The sequence below is a fragment of the Eleutherodactylus coqui genome, unplaced genomic scaffold (assembly GCF_035609145.1).
Source record: "Eleutherodactylus coqui strain aEleCoq1 unplaced genomic scaffold, aEleCoq1.hap1 HAP1_SCAFFOLD_138, whole genome shotgun sequence".
In the NCBI taxonomy this organism is placed as follows: Eukaryota; Metazoa; Chordata; class Amphibia; order Anura; family Eleutherodactylidae; genus Eleutherodactylus; species Eleutherodactylus coqui.
This window is the reverse complement of record NW_027102256.1, coordinates 248,113-270,000: the sequence shown is the minus strand read 5'-3', so window position 1 is coordinate 270,000 and position 21,888 is coordinate 248,113.

Here is a 21,888-nt window from a genome sequence, read left to right as displayed (position 1 = left end):
GCTCTCATGGGGAGGGGGGCTCCGCAGCCCCCCAAGGTGGCTTCGTACACCTCTTGAACGTGGCCGCCCTGCCGCTCGGTGAGAGCGGGGTCTACCCGGGCAGACAGCCTGTCGGCCCCCGCGGCCTGGACAGGCGGGAGCGGGGACTCTTGCGCTCGGGGGGCTCTGCTCCAAGGAGCGAGAGCGGACGCTCTGCTCGGCCCGGAGAGTGGGGTGGCGGGGCGCCGTCGCCTCGCTGGAACCAGGGGCGTCGTGACGTGCGCGCGCGCCTAGCCGCCGCCAGAACAGGCCGGAAAGGTTGAGCTGCATACGGATCTAAGCCGTTGCCCAAACTAACTCTGGCCCGTGTGACACAGCCGCGCGCGCGCTTTCCTACGACACTCGACCGCCGGGCTCCCTCGGCCTGGGAGGCACTCTCGGGGCAGGGGGCCACCGCAGCCCCCTTTAGGTGGCTTCGTACACCTCTTGAACGTGGCGCCCGGCCGCTCGGTGAGAGCGGGGTCTACCCGGGCAGACAGCCTGTCGGCCCCGCGGCCTGGGCAGGCGGAGCGGGTACTCTTGCGCTCGGGGGCTCTGCTCGGCCCGGAGAGTTGGGTGCGGGGCGCCGTCGCCTCGCTGGAACCAGGGGCGTTGTGACGTTCGCACGCGCCTAGCCGCCGCCAGGACAGGCCGGAAAGGTTGAGCTGCATACGGATCTAAGCCGTTGCCCAAACTAACTCTGGCTCGTGTGACCGACACAGCCGCGCGCGCGCTTTCCTACGACACTCGACCGCCTGGCTCCCCTCGGCCTGGGAGGCACTCTCGGGGCGGGGGGCACCGCAGCCCCCCAAGGTGGCTTCGTACACCTCTTGAACGTGGCCGCCCGGCCGCTCGGTGAGAGCGGGGTCTACCCGGGCAGACAGCCTGTCGGCCCCGCGGCCTGGACAGGCGGGAGCGGGGACTCTTGCGCTCGGGGGCTCTGCTCCAAGGAGCGAGAGCGGACGCTCTGCTCGGCCCGGAGAGTGGGGTGGCGGGGCGCCGTCGCCTCGCTGGAACCAGGGGCGTCGTGACGTGCGCTCGCGCCTAGCCGCCGCCAGAACAGGCCGGAAAGGTTGAGCTGCATACGGATCTAAGCCGTTGCCCAAACTAACTCTGGCCCGTGTGACACAGCCGCGCGCGCGCTTTCCCACGACACTCGACCGCCGGGCTCCCTCAGCCTGGGAGGCACTCTCGGGGCAGGGGGCCACCGCAGCCCCCTTAAGGTGGCTTCGTACACCTCTTGAACGTGGCGCCCGGCCGCTCGGTGAGAGCGGGGTCTACGCGGGCAGACAGCCTGTCGGCCCCGCGGCCTGGACAGGCGGAGCGGGGGCTCTTGCGCTCGGGGGCTCTGCTCGGCCCAGAGAGCGGGGTGCGGGGCGCCGTCGCCTCGCTGGAACCAGGGGCGTCGTGACGTTCGCGCGCGCCTAGCCGCCGCCAGAACAGGCCGGAAAGGTTGAGCTGCATACGGATCTAAGCCGTTGCCCAAACTAACTCTGGCTCGTGTGACCGACACAGCCGCGCGCGCGCTTTCCTACGACACTCGACCGCCTGGCTCCCCTCGGCCTGGGAGGCACTCTCGGGGCGGGGGGCACCGCAGCCCCCCGAGGTGGCTTCGTACACCTCTTGAACGTTGGGGCCCGGCCGCTCGGAGAGCGGGGTCTACCCGGGCAGACAGCCTGTCGGCCCCGCGGCCTGGACAGGCGGAGTGGGGACAAGCCAAGGCTACCGGCGGGCCTCGGACGGCCAGGGGTGGAAGGGCTCCACCTCAAGGTGGCTTCGTACACCTCTTGAACGTTGGGGCCCGGCCGCTCGGAGAGCGGGGTCTACCCGGGCAGACAGCCTGCTGGCCCCGCGGCCTGGACAGGCGGAGCGGGGAACCTTGCGCTCGGGGGCTCTGCTCGGCCCGGAGAGTGGGGTGCGGGGCGCCGTCGCCTCGCTGGAACCAGGGGCGTCGTGCCATTCGCGCGCGCGCGCCTAGCCGCCGCCAGAACAGGCCGGAAAGGATGAGCTTCATACGGATCTAAGCCGTTGCCCAAACTACCTCTGGCCCCTGTGACCGACACAGCCGTGGCACGCGCTTTCCTACGACACTCGACCGCCGGGCTCCCTCGGCCTGGGAGGCACTCTCGGGGCGGGGGGCACCGCAGCCCCCCCCAAAGGTGGCTTCGTACACCTCTTGAACGTTGGGGCCCGGCCGCTCGGAGAGCAGGGTCTACCCGGGCAGACAGCCTGTCGGCCCCGCGGCCTGGACAGGCGGAGCGGGGAAAAGCCTAGGCTACCGGCGGGCGGGATCGACCGGGAAGCCGCCGTGGGGGAACACAAGTTGGACGCCTCGCACCGTCGCGGACCACCGTCCTCCCTCTCTCGGGAAGGGGGGCCGCCCGAGGCGCACGGGCCTCGGACGGCCAGGGGTGGAAGGGCTCCACCCCGAGGTGGCTTCGTACACCTCTTGAAGGTTGGGGCCCGGCCGCTCGGAGAGCGGGGTCTACCCGGGCAGACAGCCTGTCGGCCACGCGGCCTGGACAGGCGGAGTGGGGGCAAGCCAAGGCTACCGGCGGGCGGGATCGACCGGGTAGCCGCCGTGGGGAACACAACTTGGACGTCTCGCGCCGTCGCGGACCACCGTCCTCCGTCTCTCTCTCCCTCTCTCGGAAGGGAGGCCGCCCGAGGCGCACGGGCCTCGGACGGCCAGGGGTGGAAGGGCTCCACCCCAAGGTGGCTTCGTACACCTCTTGAACGTGGCCGCCCGGCCGCTCGGTGAGAGCGGGTGCTACCCGGGCAGACAGCCTGTCGGCCCCGCGGCCTGGACAGGCGGAGTGGGGAAAAGCCAAGGCTACCGGGCGGGATCGACCGGGTAGCCGCCGTGGGGGAACACAACTTGGACGTCTCGCGCCGTCGCGGACCACCGTCCTCCGTCTCTCTCTCCCTCTCTCGGAAGGGAGGCCGCCCGAGGCGCACGGGCCTCGGACGGCCAGGGGTGGAAGGGCTCCACCCCAAGGTGGCTTCGTACACCTCTTGAACGTGGCCGCCCGGCCGCTCGGTGAGAGCGGGGTCTACCCGGGCAGACAGCCCGTCGGCCCCGCGGCCTGGACAGGCGGAGCGGGGACTCTTGCGCTCGGGGGCTCTGCTCGGCCCGGAGAGTGGGGTGCGGGGCGCCGTCGCCTCGCTGGAACCAGGGGCGTCGTGCCGTGCGCGCACGCCTAGCCGCCGCCAGAACAGGCCGGAAAGGATGAGCTTCATACGGATCTAAGCCGTTGCCCAAACTACCTCTGGCCCCTGTGACCGACACAGCCGTGGCACGCGCTTTCCTACGACACTCGACCGCCGGGCTCCCTCGGCCTGGGAGGCACTCTCGGGGCGGGGGGCACCGCAGCCCCCCCAAAGGTGGCTTCGTACACCTCTTGAACGTGGCGCCCGGCCGCTCGGAGAGCGGGGTCTACCCGGGCAGACAGCCTGTCGGCCCCGCGGCCTGGACAGGCGGAGCGGGGAAAAGCCTAGGCTACCGGCGGGCGGGATCGACCGGGAAGCCGCCGTGGGGGAACACAAGTTGGACGCCTCGCGCCGTCGCGGACCACCGTCCTCCGTCTCTCTCCCTCTCTCGGAAGGGAGGCCGCCCGAGGCGCACGGGCCTCGGACGGCCAGGGGTGGAAGGGCTCCACCCCGAGGTGGCTTCGTACACCTCTTGAACGTGGCCGCCCGGCCGCTCGGTGAGAGCGGGGTCTACCCGGGCAGACAGCCTGTCGGCCCCGCGGCCTGGACAGGCGGAGTGGGGGCAAGCCAAGGCTACCGGCGGGCGGGATCGACCGGGTAGCCGCCGTGGGGAACACAACTCGGACGCCTCGCGCCGTCGCGGACCACCGTCCTCCGTCTCTCTCTCCCTCTCTCGGAAGGGAGGCCGCCCGAGGCGCACGGGCCTCGGACGGCCAGGGGTGGAAGGGCTCCACCCCGAGGTGGCTTCGTACACCTCTTGAACGTGGCCGCCCGGCCGCTCGCTGAGAGCGGGGTCTACCCGGGCAGACAGCCCGTCGGCCCCGCGGCCTGGACAGGCGGAGTGGGGGCAAGCCAAGGCTACCGGCGGGCGGGATCGACCGGGTAGCCGCCGTGGGGAACACAACTCGGACGCCTCGCGCCGTCGCGGACCACCGTCCTCCGTCTCTCTCTCCCTCTCTCGGAAGGGAGGCCGCCCGAGGCGCACGGGCCTCGGACGGCCGGGGGTGGAAGGGATCCACCCCCCGCGGGAAGGGGACGCGCGCCGGCGCCCGGACGCGGGAGCGTTGACCCGGGGGTCTTTACTCCGCCGAGGGGTAGCCCGGAGAAGGAGCGAGACCGGCCGGCGGGGGTGGAACACCCCCTCATGCCTCGCTCCTTCTGGGGATAAAGCGCGTCGTCCGCAGGCCGCCGTCCCCTATCCCCGCCCTGGACCGCCCGCATCGGCCGGAGCCCGAGGGGACAGGCGGGGGTCCTTCGCTTTCGGGAAAACCTTCACCAAACGTGGGGCCCGTGCCCCGCTCTCGGCCGCCCTGAGGCGGGAGAGCCCGGATCGTTCTCTCTCTCGGCGTCGGCCCCACCGACGCCGTCGCACGGTGGCCTGGGAAAGGGCTGCACCCCCTGCGCCACGCTTCTCCCCCGGAGTACTCCCCCCGCAGGGGGCTCCGCGGGGTGTCCCGACACGCAGAGCCGCTCGCCTTCTTCCGCTGGGGACGGAAGGGACGCCCCCGCGCGTCCCTTCCCCATCCTCGAGAGCCGTACGCGCCGAGGGTGAACCCGCTCGCCGGGGCGCCGGGGAGCAGGGCCCTTGTGGTCCTTCCCCGGACATGGGCGCGGCGAGGGTCCCTCGGCCGCGCCGGCTCTCCCGTTGACCCACTCTCTCGCCTTGGGTGGTGTGATGGAGGCGGCTGCCTACGCCTCGGCCCGGCATCTCGGAGGGGGGTCGCCAGGGCAGCCAGCCAGCCTGTTGGCCCCGCGGCCTGCACAGGCGGAGTGGGGACACTTGCGCTCTATGACTCTGCTCCCCGGGAGGTGGCAGAGGGGTGGCCGCGGTGCTTTGACTTTGAGCGGTCCCCACTCCAGCACTCTGAGAAATAGTCACTTTGTCAAAGACCGCACACCGCTCGTTCCCTTATATGCAAAAAAGGTGTTCGTCCTGACGTTTTGCGAGCCCTTATTTTACCGTCGTCGGCGCTATCAGGGGAAACAGGCCCGCTCCTTCCGCCTTCATGGAACCGTAGCTCGGCCCCGAGGGCCCAGGATTACCCTCATACCGGTTCTCACGACATGCGTCGACACTCGGCTCAGCCCCGGCAGCCGCAGCTCCCGCCGGCCCGGCCAGCCGGGTCCGCACCCCTGGCCGGCGCCTGGAGCGTCTGGACTTTGTCGTTTTCTCTCCAAGACTCGTCTCTGCCAACTGCCGTGGACTTCGGCGGGGGCTGCCGCGGGCTGTGCCCGGCCTCTTGGGGGTCCCGCCTGCCCGCGCAGGCAGCTAGGACAGGGTTATCAGCGCTCTCAGGGTGGCCTCCGCAGACCCCCACCCAGGTGGCTCCGTACACCTCTTGAACGTGGCGCCCGGCCGCTCGGAGAGCGGGGTCTTCCCGGGCAAGCCGCCTGTGGGCCCCGCGGCCTGGACAGGCGGAGCGGAGACAAGCCCAGGCTACCGGCAGGATCGACCGGCTGGCAGCCGTGGTGGAACAACGGGGACGCCTCGCGCCGCCGCGGGCCGCCGTCCTCCGTCTCTCTCCCACTCTCGGAGGCAGGCCGCCCGAGGCCAACGGGCCTCGGACGGCGTGGGGTGGAAGGGCTCCACCCCAGGGGAAGAAAACACGCCCGCGCTCGTTTGCACAGTCTGCCCCGGCCCGGCATCTCGGAGGGGGGGTCGCCCGGGCAGCCAGCCAGCCAGCCTGTTGGCCCCGTGGCCTGCACAGGCGGAGTGGGGACCCTCGCGCTCGATGACTCTGCTCCCAGGGAGGTGGCAGAGGGGCGGACGCGGTGCTTTGACTTTGAGCGGTCCCCACTCCCTTCTCAGCACATTGAGAAATAGTCACTTTGTCAAAGACCGCACACCGCTCGTTCCCTTATATGCAAAAAAGGTGTTCGTCCTGACGTTTTGCGAGGCCTTATTTTACCGCCGTCGGCGCTATCAGGGGAAGCGGGCCCGCTCCTTCCGCCTTCCTGGAACCGTGCCTCGGCCCCGAGGGCCCAGGATTACCCTCATACCGGTTCTCACGACATGCATCGACACTCGGCTCAGCCCCGGCAGCCGCAGCTCCCGCCGGCCCGACCAGCCGGGTCCGCCCCCCTGGCCGGCGCCCGGAGCGTTTGGACTTTGTCGTTTTTTCATCCAACACTCTCCTCTGGCAAATGCCATGGACTTCAGCGGGGGCTGCCGCGGGCTGTTCCCCGCCTCCTGGGTGTCCTGCCCTGCAACACCGGAGGCTCAGGCAGGGTCTTGAGCTACTGCTGGTAGGTGCACCTCGGGGGCCCTCCGCAGCCGCCCCGGGCCACCCCTGCAGCCAGCACACCGCTGCCAACAGCCCGCTCCCCATCACCAGCCAGCCCCTCTGCATACATCTGCTGGGGGTGCATTTTTGACTTCCCCCGCTTTGGCCTATGGGGAAAAGCCAGGGGGGAAACCTCCAGAGTCAGGCCGACCTCCTGGAACTCTAGCCCGGCCTGGAGCTACCGGTTTGTCCCCTTCCCGGTTCTCAGGACGTGCATCGCCACTCGGCTCAGCCCCAGCCGCCGCAGCTCCCGCCGGCCCGGCCAGCCGGGTCCGTCCCCCTGGCCGGCGCCTGGAGGCGTTTGGACTTTGTCATTTTTTCTCAAAGACCCATCTCTGCCAACTGCCGTGGGCTTCAGCAGTGGCTGCCGCGGGCTGTGCACGGCCTCCTGGTGGGGTCCCGCCTGCCCTCGCAGGCAGCTAGGACAGGGTTCTCAGCAGGGGCTTGGATGCGCTCTCAGGGCGGCCTCCGCAGCCCCCCAAGGTGGCTTCGTACACCTCTCGAACGTGGCGCCCGGCCGCTCGGAGAGCGGGGTCTGCCCGGGCAGCCAGCCAGCCTGTTGGCCCCGCGGCCTGCACAGGCGGAGTGGGGACCCTCGCGCTCGATGACTCTGCTCCCAGGGAGGTGGCAGAGGGGCGGCCGCGGTGCTTTGACTTTGAGCGGTCCCCACTCCTCAGCACATTGAGAAATTGTCACTTTGTCAAGGACCGCACACCGCTCGTTCCCTTATATGCAAAAAAGGTGTTCGTCCTGACGTTTTGCGAGGCCTTATTTTACCGCCGTCGGCGCTATCAGGGGAAGCGGGCCCGCTCCTTCCGCCTTCCTGGAACCGTGCCTCGGCCCCGAGGGCCCAGGATTACCCTCATACCGGTTCTCACGACATGCATCGATACTCGGCTCAGCCCCGGCAGCCGCAGCTCCCGCCGGCCCGGCCAGCCGGGTACGCCCCCCTGGCCGGCACGCCTGGAGCGTTTGGACTTTGTCATTTTTCTCAAAGACTCATCTCTGCCAACTGCCGTGGGATTCAGCAGGGGCTGCCACGGCTGTTCCCCGCCTCCTGGGTTTCCTGCCCTGCAACACCGGAGGGTCAGGGGGGGGTCTTGAGCAACTACTGGTAGGTGCAGCACCTCGGGGGCCCTCTGCAGCCAGCACACGGCTGCCAACAGCCCGCTCCCCATCACCCGCCAGCCCCTCTGCATACATCTGCCGGGGGTGCTTTTTTGACTTCCCCCATGTTGGCCTATGGGGAAAAGCCAGGGGGAAAACCTCCAGAGTCAGGCCGACCTCCTGGAACCCTAGCCCGGCCTGGAGCTACTGGTTTGCCCCCTTCCCGGTTCTCAGGACATGCCTTGACACTCGGCTCTTCCCCAGCCGCCGCAGCTCCCCTCGGCCCGGCCAGCCGGGTCCGCCCCCCTGACCGGCGCCTGGAGCGTTTGGACTTTGTCGTTTTTTTTCTCCAAGACTCATCTCTGCCAACTGCCAAGGACTTCAGCAGGGGCTGCCACCTGCTGTTCCCCGCCAATGGGTGTCCTGCCCTGCAACACCGGAGGCTCAGGCAGGGTCTTGAGCAACTGCTGGTAGGTGCTCTCAGGGGGCCCCTCCACACCCCCAGGCCCACCTCCAGGGCCTCCCTCCCGGCCCCTGGAGCAGCCAGCACCCCATCACCGTCAGCACTCTCTCCCCGTTGGGACTTTGAAACTTTTCTGACCGTGCAAGCTTCGTCAAACGGCAAGGGGGCAACCGGCGTTCTGTGCCCGGCCTCCTGGGGTCCTGCCCGGGCACATCGGAGGCTCAGCCTGGGTTTTCAGCCACCACGGGCAGGTGCACTCAGGGGGCCCTCCGCAGCCGCCCATGCACACCTCTGCAGCCAGCACACTGCTGCCAACAGACCGCTCCCCATCACCAGCCAGCCCCTCTGCATACATCTGCTGGGGGTGCTTTTTTGACTTCCCCCATTTTGGCCAATGGGAAAATGCCAGGGGGAAAACCTCCAGAGTCAGGCCGACCTCCTGGAACTGCCGCCCGGCCAGGAGCCTCCGGTTTGTCCCCTTCCCGGTTCTCAGGACATGCATCGCCACTCGGCTCAGCCCCAGCCGCCGCAGCTCCCGCCGGCCCGGCCAGCCGGGTCCGTCCCCCTGGCCGGCGCCTGGAGGCGTTTGGACTTTGTCATTTTTTTTCAAAGACTCATCTCTGCCAACTGCCCTGGGCTTCAGCAGTGGCTGCCGCGGGCTGTGCACGGCCTCCTGGTGGGGTCCCGCCTGCCCGCGCAGGCATCTAGGACAGGGTTCTCAGCAAGGGCTTGGAGGCGCTCTCAGGGGGGCCTCCGCAGGCCCCCAAGGTGGCTTCGCACACCTCTCGAACGTGGCGCCCGGCCGCTCGGAGAGCGGGGTCTCCCCGGGCAGCCAGCCAGCCTGTCGGCCCCGCGGCCTGGACAGGCGGAGTGGGGACACTCGCGCTCGACGACTCTGCTCCCGGGGAGGTGGCAGAGGGGCGGCCGCGGAGCTTTGACTTTGAGCGGTCCCCACTCCAGCACTCTGAGAAATAGTCACTTTGTCAAAGACGGCACACCGCTCGTTCCCTTATATGCAAAAAAGGTGTTCGTCCTGACGTTTTGCGAGGCCTTAATTTACCGCCGTCGGCGCTATCAGGGGAAACGGGCCCGCTCCTTCCGCCCTCCTGGAACCGTGCCTCGGCCCGGAGCGACCAGGATTACCCTCATACCGGTTCTCACGACATACATCGACACTCGGCTCAGCCCCGGCAGCCGCAGCTCCCACCGGCCCAGCCAGCCGGGTCCGCCACCCTGGCCGGCACGCCTGGAGCGTTTGGACTTTGTCATTTTCATGACTTGTCTCCTCAAACTTTGCTCGACCGCAAGGGGGGCTGCCGCAGTCCGTGCCCAGCCTCCAGGGGTTGCCCCCGGCCCCTGGAGCTGCCAGCACCCCCTCGCCGTCAACGCTCTCTCCCCGTTGGGACTTTGAAACTTTTCTGACCGCGCAAGCTTCGTCAAACGGCAAGGGGGGCAGCCGGCGTTCTGTGCCCGGCCTCCTGGGGTCCTGCCGGGGCACATCGGAGGCTCAGCCAGGGTGCTGAGCCACCACTGGCAGGTGCACTCAGGGGGCCCTCCGCAGACGCCCATGCACACCTCTGCAGCCAGCACACTGCTGCCAACAGCCCGCTCCCCATCACCAGCCAGCCCCTCTGCATACTATATCTGGCGGGGGTGCTTTTTTGACTTCCCCCCTTTTGGCCTATGGGAAAATGCTAAGGGGAAAACCTCCACAGTCAGGCCGACCTCCTGGAACTCCAACCCGGCCTGGAGCCACCGGTTTGTCCCCTTCCCGGTTCTCAGGACCTGCATTGACACTCGGATCTTCCCCGGCAGCCGCAGCCCCCGCCAGCCAGGCCAGCCGTGTCCGCCCCCCTGGCCGGCACGCCTGGAGCGTTTGGACTTTGTCATTTTCATGACTTGTCTCCTCAAACTTTGTTCAACTGCAAGGGGGGCTGCCCCGGCTGTTCCCCGCCTCCTGGGTGTCCTTCCCTGCAACACCGGAGGCTCAGGCAGGGTCTTGACCCACGACTGTTGGGTGCTCATAGGGGGCCCCTCCACACCCCCAGGCCCACCTCCAGGGGCTCCCCCCGGCCCCTGGAGCGGCCAGCGCCCCCTCGCCGTCAACACTCTCTCCCCGTTGGGACTTTGAAACTTTTTCCGACCGTGCAAGCTTCGTCAAACGGCAAAGGGGGCAAGCGGCGGTCTGTGCCCGGCCTCCTGGGGTCCTGCCCGGGCACATCGGAGGCTCAGCCTGGGTCTTGAGCCACCACTGGTAGGTGCACTCAGGGGGCCCTCCGCAGCCACCCAGGCCCATCCCTGCAGCCAGCACACTGCTGCCAACAGCCCGCTCCCCATCACCCGCCAGCCCCTCTGCATACATCTGCCGGGGGTGCTTTTTTGACTTCCCCCGTTTTGGCCTATGGGGAAAAGCCAGGGGGAAAACCTCCAGAGTCAGGCCGACCTCCTGGAACTCGAGCTCGGCCTGGAGCCGCCGGTTTGTCCCCTTCCCGGTTCTCAGGACCTGCATTGACACTCGGCTCAGCCCCGGCAGCCGCAGCCCCCGCCGGCCCAGCCAGCCGGGTCCGCCCCCCTGGCCGGCGCCTGGAGCGTTTGGACTTTGTCATTTTCATGGCTTGTCTCCTCAAACTTTGTCCGACTGCAAGGGGGGCTGCCGCAGTCCGTGCCCAGCCTCCAGGGGTTGTCCCCGGCCCCTGGAGCAGCCAGCACCCCCTCGCCGTCAACGCTCTCTCCCCGTTGGGACTTTGAAACTTTTCTGACCGTGCAAGCTTCGTCAAACGGCAATGGGGCAAGCGGCGGGCTCTGCCCGGCCTCCTGGGGTCCTGCCCGGGGACATCGGAGGCTCAGCCAGGGTGTTGAGCCACCGCTGGCAGGTGCACTCAGGGGGCCCTCCGCAGCCGCCCAGGCCCACCCCTGCAGCCAGCACACGGCTGCCAACAGCCCGCTCTCCGTCACCCCCCAGCCCCTCCTGCATACATCTGCTGGGGGTGCTTTTTTGGCTCCCCCCGTTTTGGCCTATGGGGAAAAGCCAGGGGGAAAACCTCCAGAGTCAGGCCGACCCCCCGGAACTCCAACCCGGCCTGGAGCCACCGGTTTGTCCCCTTCCCGGTTCTCAGGACATGCATTGACACTCGGCTCAGCCCCGGCAGCCGCAGCCCCCGCCGGCCCGGCCAGCCGGGTCCGCCACCCTGCCCGGCGCCTGGAGCGTTTGGACTTTGTCGTTTTTTCTCCAAGACTCGCCTCTGGCACATGCCATGGACCTCAGCGGGGGCTGCTCCCCGCCTCCTGGGTGTCCTGCCCGGGCACATCGGAGGCTCAGCCTGGGTCTTGGGCCCCTTCTGGTAGGTGCACTTTGGGGGCCCTCCGCAGCCGCCCAGGCCCACCTCCTGCAGCCACCACACAGCTGCCAACTGCCCGCTCTCCGTCACCCGCCAGCCCCTCTGCATACATCTGCTGGGGGTGCTTTTTTGACTTCCCCCCATTGTGGCCAATGGGAAAATGCCAAGGGGAAAACCTCCAGAGTCCTGCCGACCTCCTGGAACTCCAACCCGGCCTGGAGCCACCGGTTTGTCCCCTTCCCGGTTCTCAGGACCTGCATTGACACTCGGCTCAGCCCCGGCCGCCGCAGCTCCCGCCAGCCCGGCCAGCCGGGTCCGCACCCCAGGCCGGCGCCTGGAGCGTTTGGACTTTGTCATTTTCATGACTTGTCTCCTCAAACTTTGTTCGACTGCAAGGGGGGCTGCCGCAGTCCGTGCCCAGCCTCCAGGGGTTGCCCCCGGCCCCTGGAGCAGCCAGCACCTCCTCGCCGTCAACACTCTCCCCCCGTGGGGACTTTGAAACTTTTCTGACCGTGCAAGCTTCGTCAAACGGCAAGGGGGCAAGCGGCGGGCTCTGCCCGGCCTCCTGGGGTCCTGCCCGGGCACATCGGAGGCTCAGCGGGGGTTTTCAGCCACCACTGGTAGGTGCGCTTTGGGGGCCCTCCGCAGCCGCCCCGGGCCACCCCTGCAGCCAGCACACTGCTGCCAACAGCCCGCCGCTCTCCCACACCAGCCAGCCCCGTCTGCACACATCTGCCGGGGGTGCTTTTTTGAGAAACACTCACTTTGTCAAAGACCGCACACCGCTCGTTCCCTTATACCCCGACAAGGTGTTCGTGCTGACGTTTTGCGAGGCCTTATTTTACCGCCGTCGGCGCTATCAGGGGCAGCGGGCCCGCTCCTTCCGCCCTCCTGGAACCGTGCCTCGGCCCGGAGCGGCCAGGTTTACCCTCATACCGGTTCTCGTGACCTGCATTGACACTCGGCTCTTCCCCGGCCGCCGCAGCTCCCGCCGGTCCGACCAGCTGGGTCCGCCCCCCTGGACGGCACGCCTGGAGCGTTTGGACTTTGTCATTTTCATGACTTGTCTCCTCAAACTTTGTTCGACTGCAAGGGGGGCTGCCGCAGTCCGGGCCCAGCCTCCAGCGGTTGCCCCCGGCCGCTGGAGCTGCCAGCACCCCCTCGCCGTCAACACTCTCTCCCCGTTGGGACTCTGAAACTTTTCTGACCGTGCAAGCTTCGTCAAACGGCAAGGGGGCAAGCGGCGGGCTCTGCCCAGCCTCCTGGGGTCCTGCCCGGGGACATCGGAGGCTCAGCCAGGGTGTTGAGCCACTGCTGGCAGGTGCACTCAGGGGGACCCTCCGCAGCCGCCCATGCACACCTCTGCAGCCAGCACACCGCTGCCAACAGCCCGCTCCCCATCACCAGCCAGCCCCTCTGCATACATCTGCTGGGGGTGCTTTTTTGACTTCCCCCATTGTGGCCAATGGGAAAATGCCAAGGGGAAAACCTCCAGAGTCCTGCCGACCTCCTGGAACTCCAACCCGGCCTGGAGTCACAGGTTTGTCCCCTTCCCGGTTCTCAGGACCTGCACTGACACTCGGCTCAGCCCCGGCAGCTGCAGCCCCCGCCGGCCCGGCCTGCCGGGTCCGCACCCCTGGCCGGCGCATGGAGCAGTTTGGACTTTGTCATTTTCATGACTTGTCTCCTCAAACTTTGTTCTACTGCAAGGGGGGCTGCCGCAGTCCGTGCCCAGCCTCCAGGGTTTGCCCCCGGCCCCTGGAGCAGCCAGCACCCCCTCGCCGTCAACACTCTCCCCCCGTGGGGACTTTGAAACATTTCTGACCGTGCAAGCTTCATGGGACGGCAAGGGGGCAGGCTGCGGTCTGTGCCCGGCCTCCTGGGGTCCCGCCTGGGCACATCGGAGGCTCAGGCAGGGTCTTGAGCAACTGCTGTTGGGTGCTCTCAGGGGGCCCCTCCACACCCCCAGGCCGACCCCCAGGGGCTCCAGCCCGGCCCCAGGGGCAGCCAGCACCCCTTCTCCGTCAACACTCTCCCCCCGTTGGGACTTTGAAACTTTTCTGACCGTGCGAGCGTCAGCGGACGGCAAGGGGGCGACCTGCGGGCTCTGCCCGGACTCCCCGGGGCCCTGCCCGGCCCCGTGGGTGGGACAGGCAGGGTTTCTCACCTACTACCCGTAGGCACTCTCAGGGGGCCCTCCGCGCCCTCAGGCCGCCCTCCCCGGGCTTCCCCCGGGTCCGCGGAGCAGCCCGCCACCCCTCGCCGCACTGTCTCTCGCCCCCGTTGGGACTTTGAAACTTTTCCCCCCGTGCAAACCTCACCGGGGGGGCAGAGGGAGAGACCCGCGGGCCGTGCCCGGCCTCCCGGGACTCCCTCCGGGCAGCGCGGGCGGCTCGGACGGGGTTTTCAGCGAGTGCTGGGGGGGGTGTCTTCGGGGGCCCCCCGCCGGCCCCCCGGGGCACCTGCGCGGGGTGGCCCCTGCTGCCAGACACCCACTCCCTATCGACCATCCAGCCCCCCTACATACATCTGGCGGGGGTGCTTTTTTGAGTTCCCCCATTTTGGCAACTTGGCACCTCCTATGGGGAAACCGGCAAAATCATGCCGACCTCCTGGAACTCCGGCTCGGCCTGGAGCCGCCGGTTTGTCCCCTTCCCGGTTCTCAGGCATTTTCGGACTTTGTCATTTTTTCAGCACTCTGTCAATGCGGCCAGCGGGAGCTGCCGCGGTCTGTGCCCAGGCACCAGGCACTAAAAACGGACACAGTCGGAGGGTCAGGGGGTGTCTCGGCCAGATACTGAAAAACACTCAGGGGGTGCCCAGGCACCAGGCGCTCCAAACGGACACAGTCGGAGGGTCAGGGGGTGTCTCGGCCAGATACTGAAAAACACTCAGGGGCGCCCGGAGGCTGCACAGGGCCACCCCAGGCCGCTCCCCCGGGCACCCGGGCGGCCATATTGGCGGCTGAGACCCCCTCTTCAGCGAACGCCAGGGGGCGCTCAGGGGCGCACGGGGGCTGCTCAACTCGCCCCAGGCCGGCCTCCCTGAGGCGGGCACATTAGCGGCTGAGACCCCCTCTCCACCAATGACCGGGGGACGCTCAGGGACACCCGGGGGCTGCTCCACTCGCCCCAGGCCGGCCTCCCTGAGGCGGGCACATTAGCGGCTGAGACCCCCTCTCCACCAAAGACCGGGGGACGCTCAGGGACACACGGGGGCTGCTCCACTCGCCCCAGGCCGGCCTCCCTGAGGCGGGCACATTAGCGGCTGAGACCCCCTCTCCACCAAAGACCGGGGGGCACTCGGGGACACACGGGGGCTGCTCCACTCGCCCCAGGCCGGCCTCCCTGAGGCGGGCACATTAGCGGCTGAGACCCCCTCTCGACCAAAGACCGGGGGACGCTCAGGGACACACGGGGGCTGCTCCACTCGCCCCAGGCCGGCCTCCCTGAGGCGGGCACATTAGCGGCTGAGACCCCCTCTTGACCAAAGACCGGGGGACGCTCAGGGACACACGGGGGCTGCTCCACTCACCCCAGGCCGGCCTCTCTAGGTACCCAGGCGGGCACATTAGCGGCTGAGACCCCCTCTTGAGCGAGCAACGGGGGGAACTCCGGGACACACGGGGGCTGCTCCACTCGCCCCAGGCCGGCCTCCCTGAGGCGGGCACATTAGCGGCTGAGACCCCCTCTCGACCAAAGACCGGGGGACGCTCAGGGACACACGGGGGCTGCTCCACTCGCCCCAGGCCGGCCTCCCTGGGTACCCGGGCGGGCACATTAGCGGCTGAGACCCCCTCTCGACCAAAGACCGGGGGACGCTCAGGGACACACGGGGGCTGCTCCACTCGCCCCAGGCCGGCCTCCCTGAGGCGGGCACATTAGCGGCTGAGACCCCCTCTCCACCAAAGACCGGGGGGCACTCGGGGACACACGGGGGCTGCTCCACTCGCCCCAGGCCGGCCTCCCTGAGGCGGGCACATTAGCGGCTGAGACCCCCTCTCGACCAAAGACCGGGGGACGCTCAGGGACACACGGGGGCTGCTCCACTCGCCCCAGGCCGGCCTCCCTGAGGCGGGCACATTAGCGGCTGAGACCCCCTCTTGACCAAAGACCGGGGGACGCTCAGGGACACACGGGGGCTGCTCCACTCACCCCAGGCCGGCCTCTCTAGGTACCCAGGCGGGCACATTAGCGGCTGAGACCCCCTCTTGAGCGAGCAACGGGGGGAACTCCGGGACACACGGGGGCTGCTCCACTCGCCCCAGGCCGGCCTCCCTGAGGCGGGCACATTAGCGGCTGAGACCCCCTCTCCACCAAAGACCGGGGGGCGCTCAGGGACACACGGGGGCTGCTCCACTCGCCCCAGGCCGGCCTCCCTGAGGCGGGCACATTAGCGGCTGAGACCCCCTCTCCACCAGAGACCGGGGGGCACTCAGGGACACACGGGGGCTGCTCCACTCGCCCCAGGCCGGCCTCTCTAGGTACCCAGGCGGGCACATTAGCGGCTGAGACCCCCTCTCGACCAAAGACCGGGGGACGCTCAGGGACACACGGGGGCTGCTCCACTCGCCCCAGGCCGGCCTCTCTAGGTACCCAGGCGGGCACATTAGCGGCTGAGACCCCCTCTCGACCAAAGACCGGGGGACGCTCAGGGACACACGGGGGCTGCTCCACTCGCCCCAGGCCGGCCTCTCTAGGTACCCAGGCGGGCACATTAGCGGCTGAGACCCCCTCTCGACCAAAGACCGGGGGACGCTCAGGGACACACGGGGGCTGCTCCACTCGCCCCAGGCCGGCCTCTCTAGGTACCCAGGCGGGCACATTAGCGGCTGAGACCCCCTCTCGACCAAAGACCGGGGGACGCTCAGGGACACACGGGGGCTGCTCCACTCGCCCCAGGCCGGCCTCCCTGAGGCGGGCACATTAGCGGCTGAGACCCCCTCTCCACCAAAGACCGGGGGGCGCTCAGGGACACACGGGGGCTGCTCCACTCGCCCCAGGCCGGCCTCCCCAGGTACCCGGGCGGGCACATTAGCGGCTGAGACCCCCTCTCGACCAAAGACCGGGGGACGCTCAGGGACACACGGGGGCTGCTCCACTCGCCCCAGGCCGGCCTCCCTGAGGCGGGCACATTAGCGGCTGAGACCCCCTCTTGACCAAAGACCGGGGGACGCTCAGGGACACACGGGGGCTGCTCCACTCACCCCAGGCCGGCCTCTCTAGGTACCCAGGCGGGCACATTAGCGGCTGAGACCCCCTCTTGAGCGAGCAACGGGGGGAACTCCGGGACACACGGGGGCTGCTCCACTCGCCCCAGGCCGGCCTCCCTGAGGCGGGCACATTAGCGGCTGAGACCCCCTCTCGACCAAAGACCGGGGGACGCTCAGGGACACACGGGGGCTGCTCCACTCGCCCCAGGCCGGCCTCCCTGGGTACCCGGGCGGGCACATTAGCGGCTGAGACCCCCTCTCGACCAAAGACCGGGGGACGCTCAGGGACACACGGGGGCTGCTCCACTCGCCCCAGGCCGGCCTCCCTGAGGCGGGCACATTAGCGGCTGAGACCCCCTCTTGACCAAAGACCGGGGGACGCTCAGGGACACACGGGGGCTGCTCCACTCACCCCAGGCCGGCCTCCCTGAGGCGGGCACATTAGCGGCTGAGACCCCCTCTCGACCAAAGACCGGGGGACGCTCAGGGACACACGGGGGCTGCTCCACTCGCCCCAGGCCGGCCCCCACTGGTACCCGGGCGGCCATATTGGCGGCTGAGACCCCCTCTTCAGCAAACGTCAGGGGACACTCAGGGACACACGGGGGCTGCTCCACTCGCCCCAGGCCGGCCTCCCTGAGGCGGGCACATTAGCGGCTGAGACCCCCTCTCCACCAGAGACCGGGGGACGCTCGGGGACACACGGGGGCTGCTCCACTCGCCCCAGGCCGGACTCCCTGAGGCGGGCACATTAGCGGCTGAGACCCCCTCTCCACCAGAGACCGGGGGGCGCTCGGGGACACACGGGGGCTGCTCCACTCGCCCCAGGCCGGACTCCCTGAGGCGGGCACATTAGCGGCTGAGACCCCCTCTCCACCAGAGACCGGGGGGCGCTCGGGGACACACGGGGGCTGCTCCACTCGCCCCAGGCCGGACTCCCTGAGGCGGGCACATTAGCGGCTGAGACCCCCTCTCCACCAGAGACCGGGGGGCGCTCGGGGACACACGGGGGCTGCTCCACTCGCCCCAGGCCGGCCTCCCTAGGTACCCGGGCGGGCACATTAGCGGCTGAGACCCCCTCTTCAGCAAACGCCAGGGGACGCTCAGGGACACACGGGGGCTGCTCCACTCGCCCCAGGCCGGCCTCCCTAGGTACCCGGGCGGGCACATTAGCGGCTGAGACCCCCTCTTCAGCAAACGCCAGGGGACGCTCAGGGACACACGGGGGCTGCTCCACTCGCCCCAGGCCGGCCTCCCTAGGTACCCGGGCGGGCACATTAGCGGCTGAGACCCCCTCTTCAGCAAACGCCAGGGGACGCTCAGGGACACACGGGGGCTGCTCCACTCGCCCCAGGCCGGCCTCCCTAGGTACCCGGGCGGGCACATTAGCGGCTGAGACCCCCTCTTCAGCAAACGCCAGGGGACGCTCAGGGACACACGGGGGCTGCTCCACTCGCCCCAGGCCGGCCTCCCTAGGTACCCGGGCGGGCACATTAGCGGCTGAGACCCCCTCTTCAGCAAACGCCAGGGGACGCTCAGGGACACACGGGGGCTGCTCCACTCGCCCCAGGCCGGCCTCCCTAGGTACCCGGGCGGGCACATTAGCGGCTGAGACCCCCTCTTCAGCAAACGCCAGGGGACGCTCAGGGACACACGGGGGCTGCTCCACTCGCCCCAGGCCGGCCTCCCTAGGTACCCGGGCGGGCACATTAGCGGCTGAGACCCCCTCTTCAGCAAACGCCAGGGGACGCTCAGGGACACACGGGGGCTGCTCCACTCGCCCCAGGCCGGCCTCCCTAGGTACCCGGGCGGGCACATTAGCGGCTGAGACCCCCTCTTCAGCAAACGCCAGGGGACGCTCAGGGACACACGGGGGCTGCTCCACTCGCCCCAGGCCGGCCTCCCTAGGTACCCGGGCGGGCACATTAGCGGCTGAGACCCCCTCTTCAGCAAACGCCAGGGGACGCTCAGGGACACACGGGGGCTGCTCCACTCGCCCCAGGCCGGCCTCCCTAGGTACCCGGGCGGGCACATTAGCGGCTGAGACCCCCTCTTCAGCAAACGCCAGGGGACGCTCAGGGACACACGGGGGCTGCTCCACTCGCCCCAGGCCGGCCTCCCTAGGTACCCGGGCGGGCACATTAGCGGCTGAGACCCCCTCTCGACCAAAGACCGGGGGACGCTCAGGGACACACGGGGGCCGCTCCACTCACCCCCAGGCCGACCTCCAGGGCCTCCCTCCCGGCCCCTGGAGCAGCCAGCGCCCCCTCGCCGTCAACACTCTCTCCCCCGTTGGGACTTTGAAACTTTTTCTGACCGTGCAAGCTTCATCGGACGGCAAAGGGGGCAAGCTGCGGTCCGTGCCCGGCCTGCTGGGGTCCTGCCCGGGGACATCGGAGGCTCAGCCAGGGTCTTGAGCTACTGCTGGTAGGTGCGCTTTGGGGGCCCTCCGCAGCCGCCCCGGGCCACCCCTGCAGCCAGCACACTGCTGCCAACAGCCCGCCGCTCTCCCACACCAGCCAGCCCCGTCTGCACACATCTGCCGGGGGTGCTTTTTTGAGAAACACTGTCACTTTGTCAAAGACCGCACACCGCTCGTTCCCTTATACCCCGACAAGGTGTTCGTGCTGACGTTTTGCGAGGCCTTATTTTACCGCCGTCGGCGCTATCAGGGGAAGCGGGCCCGCTCCTTCCGCCCTCCTGGAACCGTGCCTCGGCCCGGAGCGGCCAGGTTTACCCTCATACCGGTTCTCGTGACCTGCATTGACACTCGGCTCTTCCCCGGCCGCCGCAGCTCCCGCCGGTCCGACCAGCTGGGTCCGCCCCCCTGGACGGCACGCCTGGAGCGTTTGGACTTTGTCATTTTCATGACTTGTCTCCTCAAACTTTGTTCGACTGCAAGGGGGGCTGCCGCAGTCCGGGCCCAGCCTCCAGCGGTTGCCCCCGGCCGCTGGAGCTGCCAGCACCCCCTCGCCGTCAACACTCTCTCCCCGTTGGGACTTTGAAACTTTTCTGACCGTGCAAGCTTCGTCAAACGGCAAGGGGGCAAGCGGCGGGCTCTGCCCAGCCTCCTGGGGTCCTGCCCGGGGACATCGGAGGCTCAGCCAGGGTGTTGAGCCACTGCTGGCAGGTGCACTCAGGGGGACCCTCCGCAGCCGCCCATGCACACCTCTGCAGCCAGCACACCGCTGCCAACAGCCCGCTCCCCATCACCAGCCAGCCCCTCTGCATACATCTGCTGGGGGTGCTTTTTTGACTTCCCCCATTGTGGCCAATGGGAAAATGCCAAGGGGAAAACCTCCAGAGTCCTGCCGACCTCCTGGAACTCCAACCCGGCCTGGAGTCACAGGTTTGTCCCCTTCCCGGTTCTCAGGACCTGCACTGACACTCGGCTCAGCCCCGGCAGCTGCAGCCCCCGCCGGCCCGGCCTGCCGGGTCCGCACCCCTGGCCGGCGCATGGAGCAGTTTGGACTTTGTCATTTTCATGACTTGTCTCCTCAAACTTTGTTCTACTGCAAGGGGGGCTGCCGCAGTCCGTGCCCAGCCTCCAGGGTTTGCCCCCGGCCCCTGGAGCAGCCAGCACCCCCTCGCCGTCAACACTCTCCCCCCGTGGGGACTTTGAAACATTTCTGACCGTGCAAGCTTCATGGGACGGCAAGGGGGCAGGCTGCGGTCTGTGCCCGGCCTCCTGGGGTCCCGCCTGGGCACATCGGAGGCTCAGGCAGGGTCTTGAGCAACTGCTGTTGGGTGCTCTCAGGGGGCCCCTCCACACCCCCAGGCCGACCCCCAGGGGCTCCAGCCCGGCCCCAGGGGCAGCCAGCACCCCTTCTCCGTCAACACTCTCCCCCCGTTGGGACTTTGAAACTTTTCTGACCGTGCGAGCGTCAGCGGACGGCAAGGGGGCGACCTGCGGGCTCTGCCCGGACTCCCCGGGGCCCTGCCCGGCCCCGTGGGTGGGACAGGCAGGGTTTCTCACCTACTACCCGTAGGCACTCTCAGGGGGCCCTCCGCGCCCTCAGGCCGCCCTCCCCGGGCTTCCCCCGGGTCCGCGGAGCAGCCCGCCACCCCTCGCCGCACTGTCTCTCGCCCCCGTTGGGACTTTGAAACTTTTCCCCCCGTGCAAACCTCACCGGGGGGGCAGAGGGAGAGACCCGCGGGCCGTGCCCGGCCTCCCGGGACTCCCTCCGGGCAGCGCGGGCGGCTCGGACGGGGTTTTCAGCGAGTGCTGGGGGGGGTGTCTTCGGGGGCCCCCCGCCGGCCCCCCGGGGCACCTGCGCGGGGTGGCCCCTGCTGCCAGACACCCACTCCCTATCGACCATCCAGCCCCCCTACATACATCTGGCGGGGGTGCTTTTTTGAGTTCCCCCATTTTGGCAACTTGGCACCTCCTATGGGGAAACCGGCAAAATCATGCCGACCTCCTGGAACTCCGGCTCGGCCTGGAGCCGCCGGTTTGTCCCCTTCCCGGTTCTCAGGCATTTTCGGACTTTGTCATTTTTTCAGCACTCTGTCAATGCGGCCAGCGGGAGCTGCCGCGGTCTGTGCCCAGGCACCAGGCACTAAAAACGGACACAGTCGGAGGGTCAGGGGGTGTCTCGGCCAGATACTGAAAAACACTCAGGGGGTGCCCAGGCACCAGGCGCTCCAAACGGACACAGTCGGAGGGTCAGGGGGTGTCTCGGCCAGATACTGAAAAACACTCAGGGGCGCCCGGAGGCTGCACAGGGCCACCCCAGGCCGCTCCCCCGGGCACCCGGGCGGCCATATTGGCGGCTGAGACCCCCTCTTCAGCGAACGCCAGGGGGCGCTCAGGGGCGCACGGGGGCTGCTCAACTCGCCCCAGGCCGGCCTCCCTGAGGCGGGCACATTAGCGGCTGAGACCCCCTCTCCACCAATGACCGGGGGACGCTCAGGGACACCCGGGGGCTGCTCCACTCGCCCCAGGCCGGCCTCCCTGAGGCGGGCACATTAGCGGCTGAGACCCCCTCTCCACCAAAGACCGGGGGACGCTCAGGGACACACGGGGGCTGCTCCACTCGCCCCAGGCCGGCCTCCCTGAGGCGGGCACATTAGCGGCTGAGACCCCCTCTCCACCAAAGACCGGGGGGCACTCGGGGACACACGGGGGCTGCTCCACTCGCCCCAGGCCGGCCTCCCTGAGGCGGGCACATTAGCGGCTGAGACCCCCTCTCGACCAAAGACCGGGGGACGCTCAGGGACACACGGGGGCTGCTCCACTCGCCCCAGGCCGGCCTC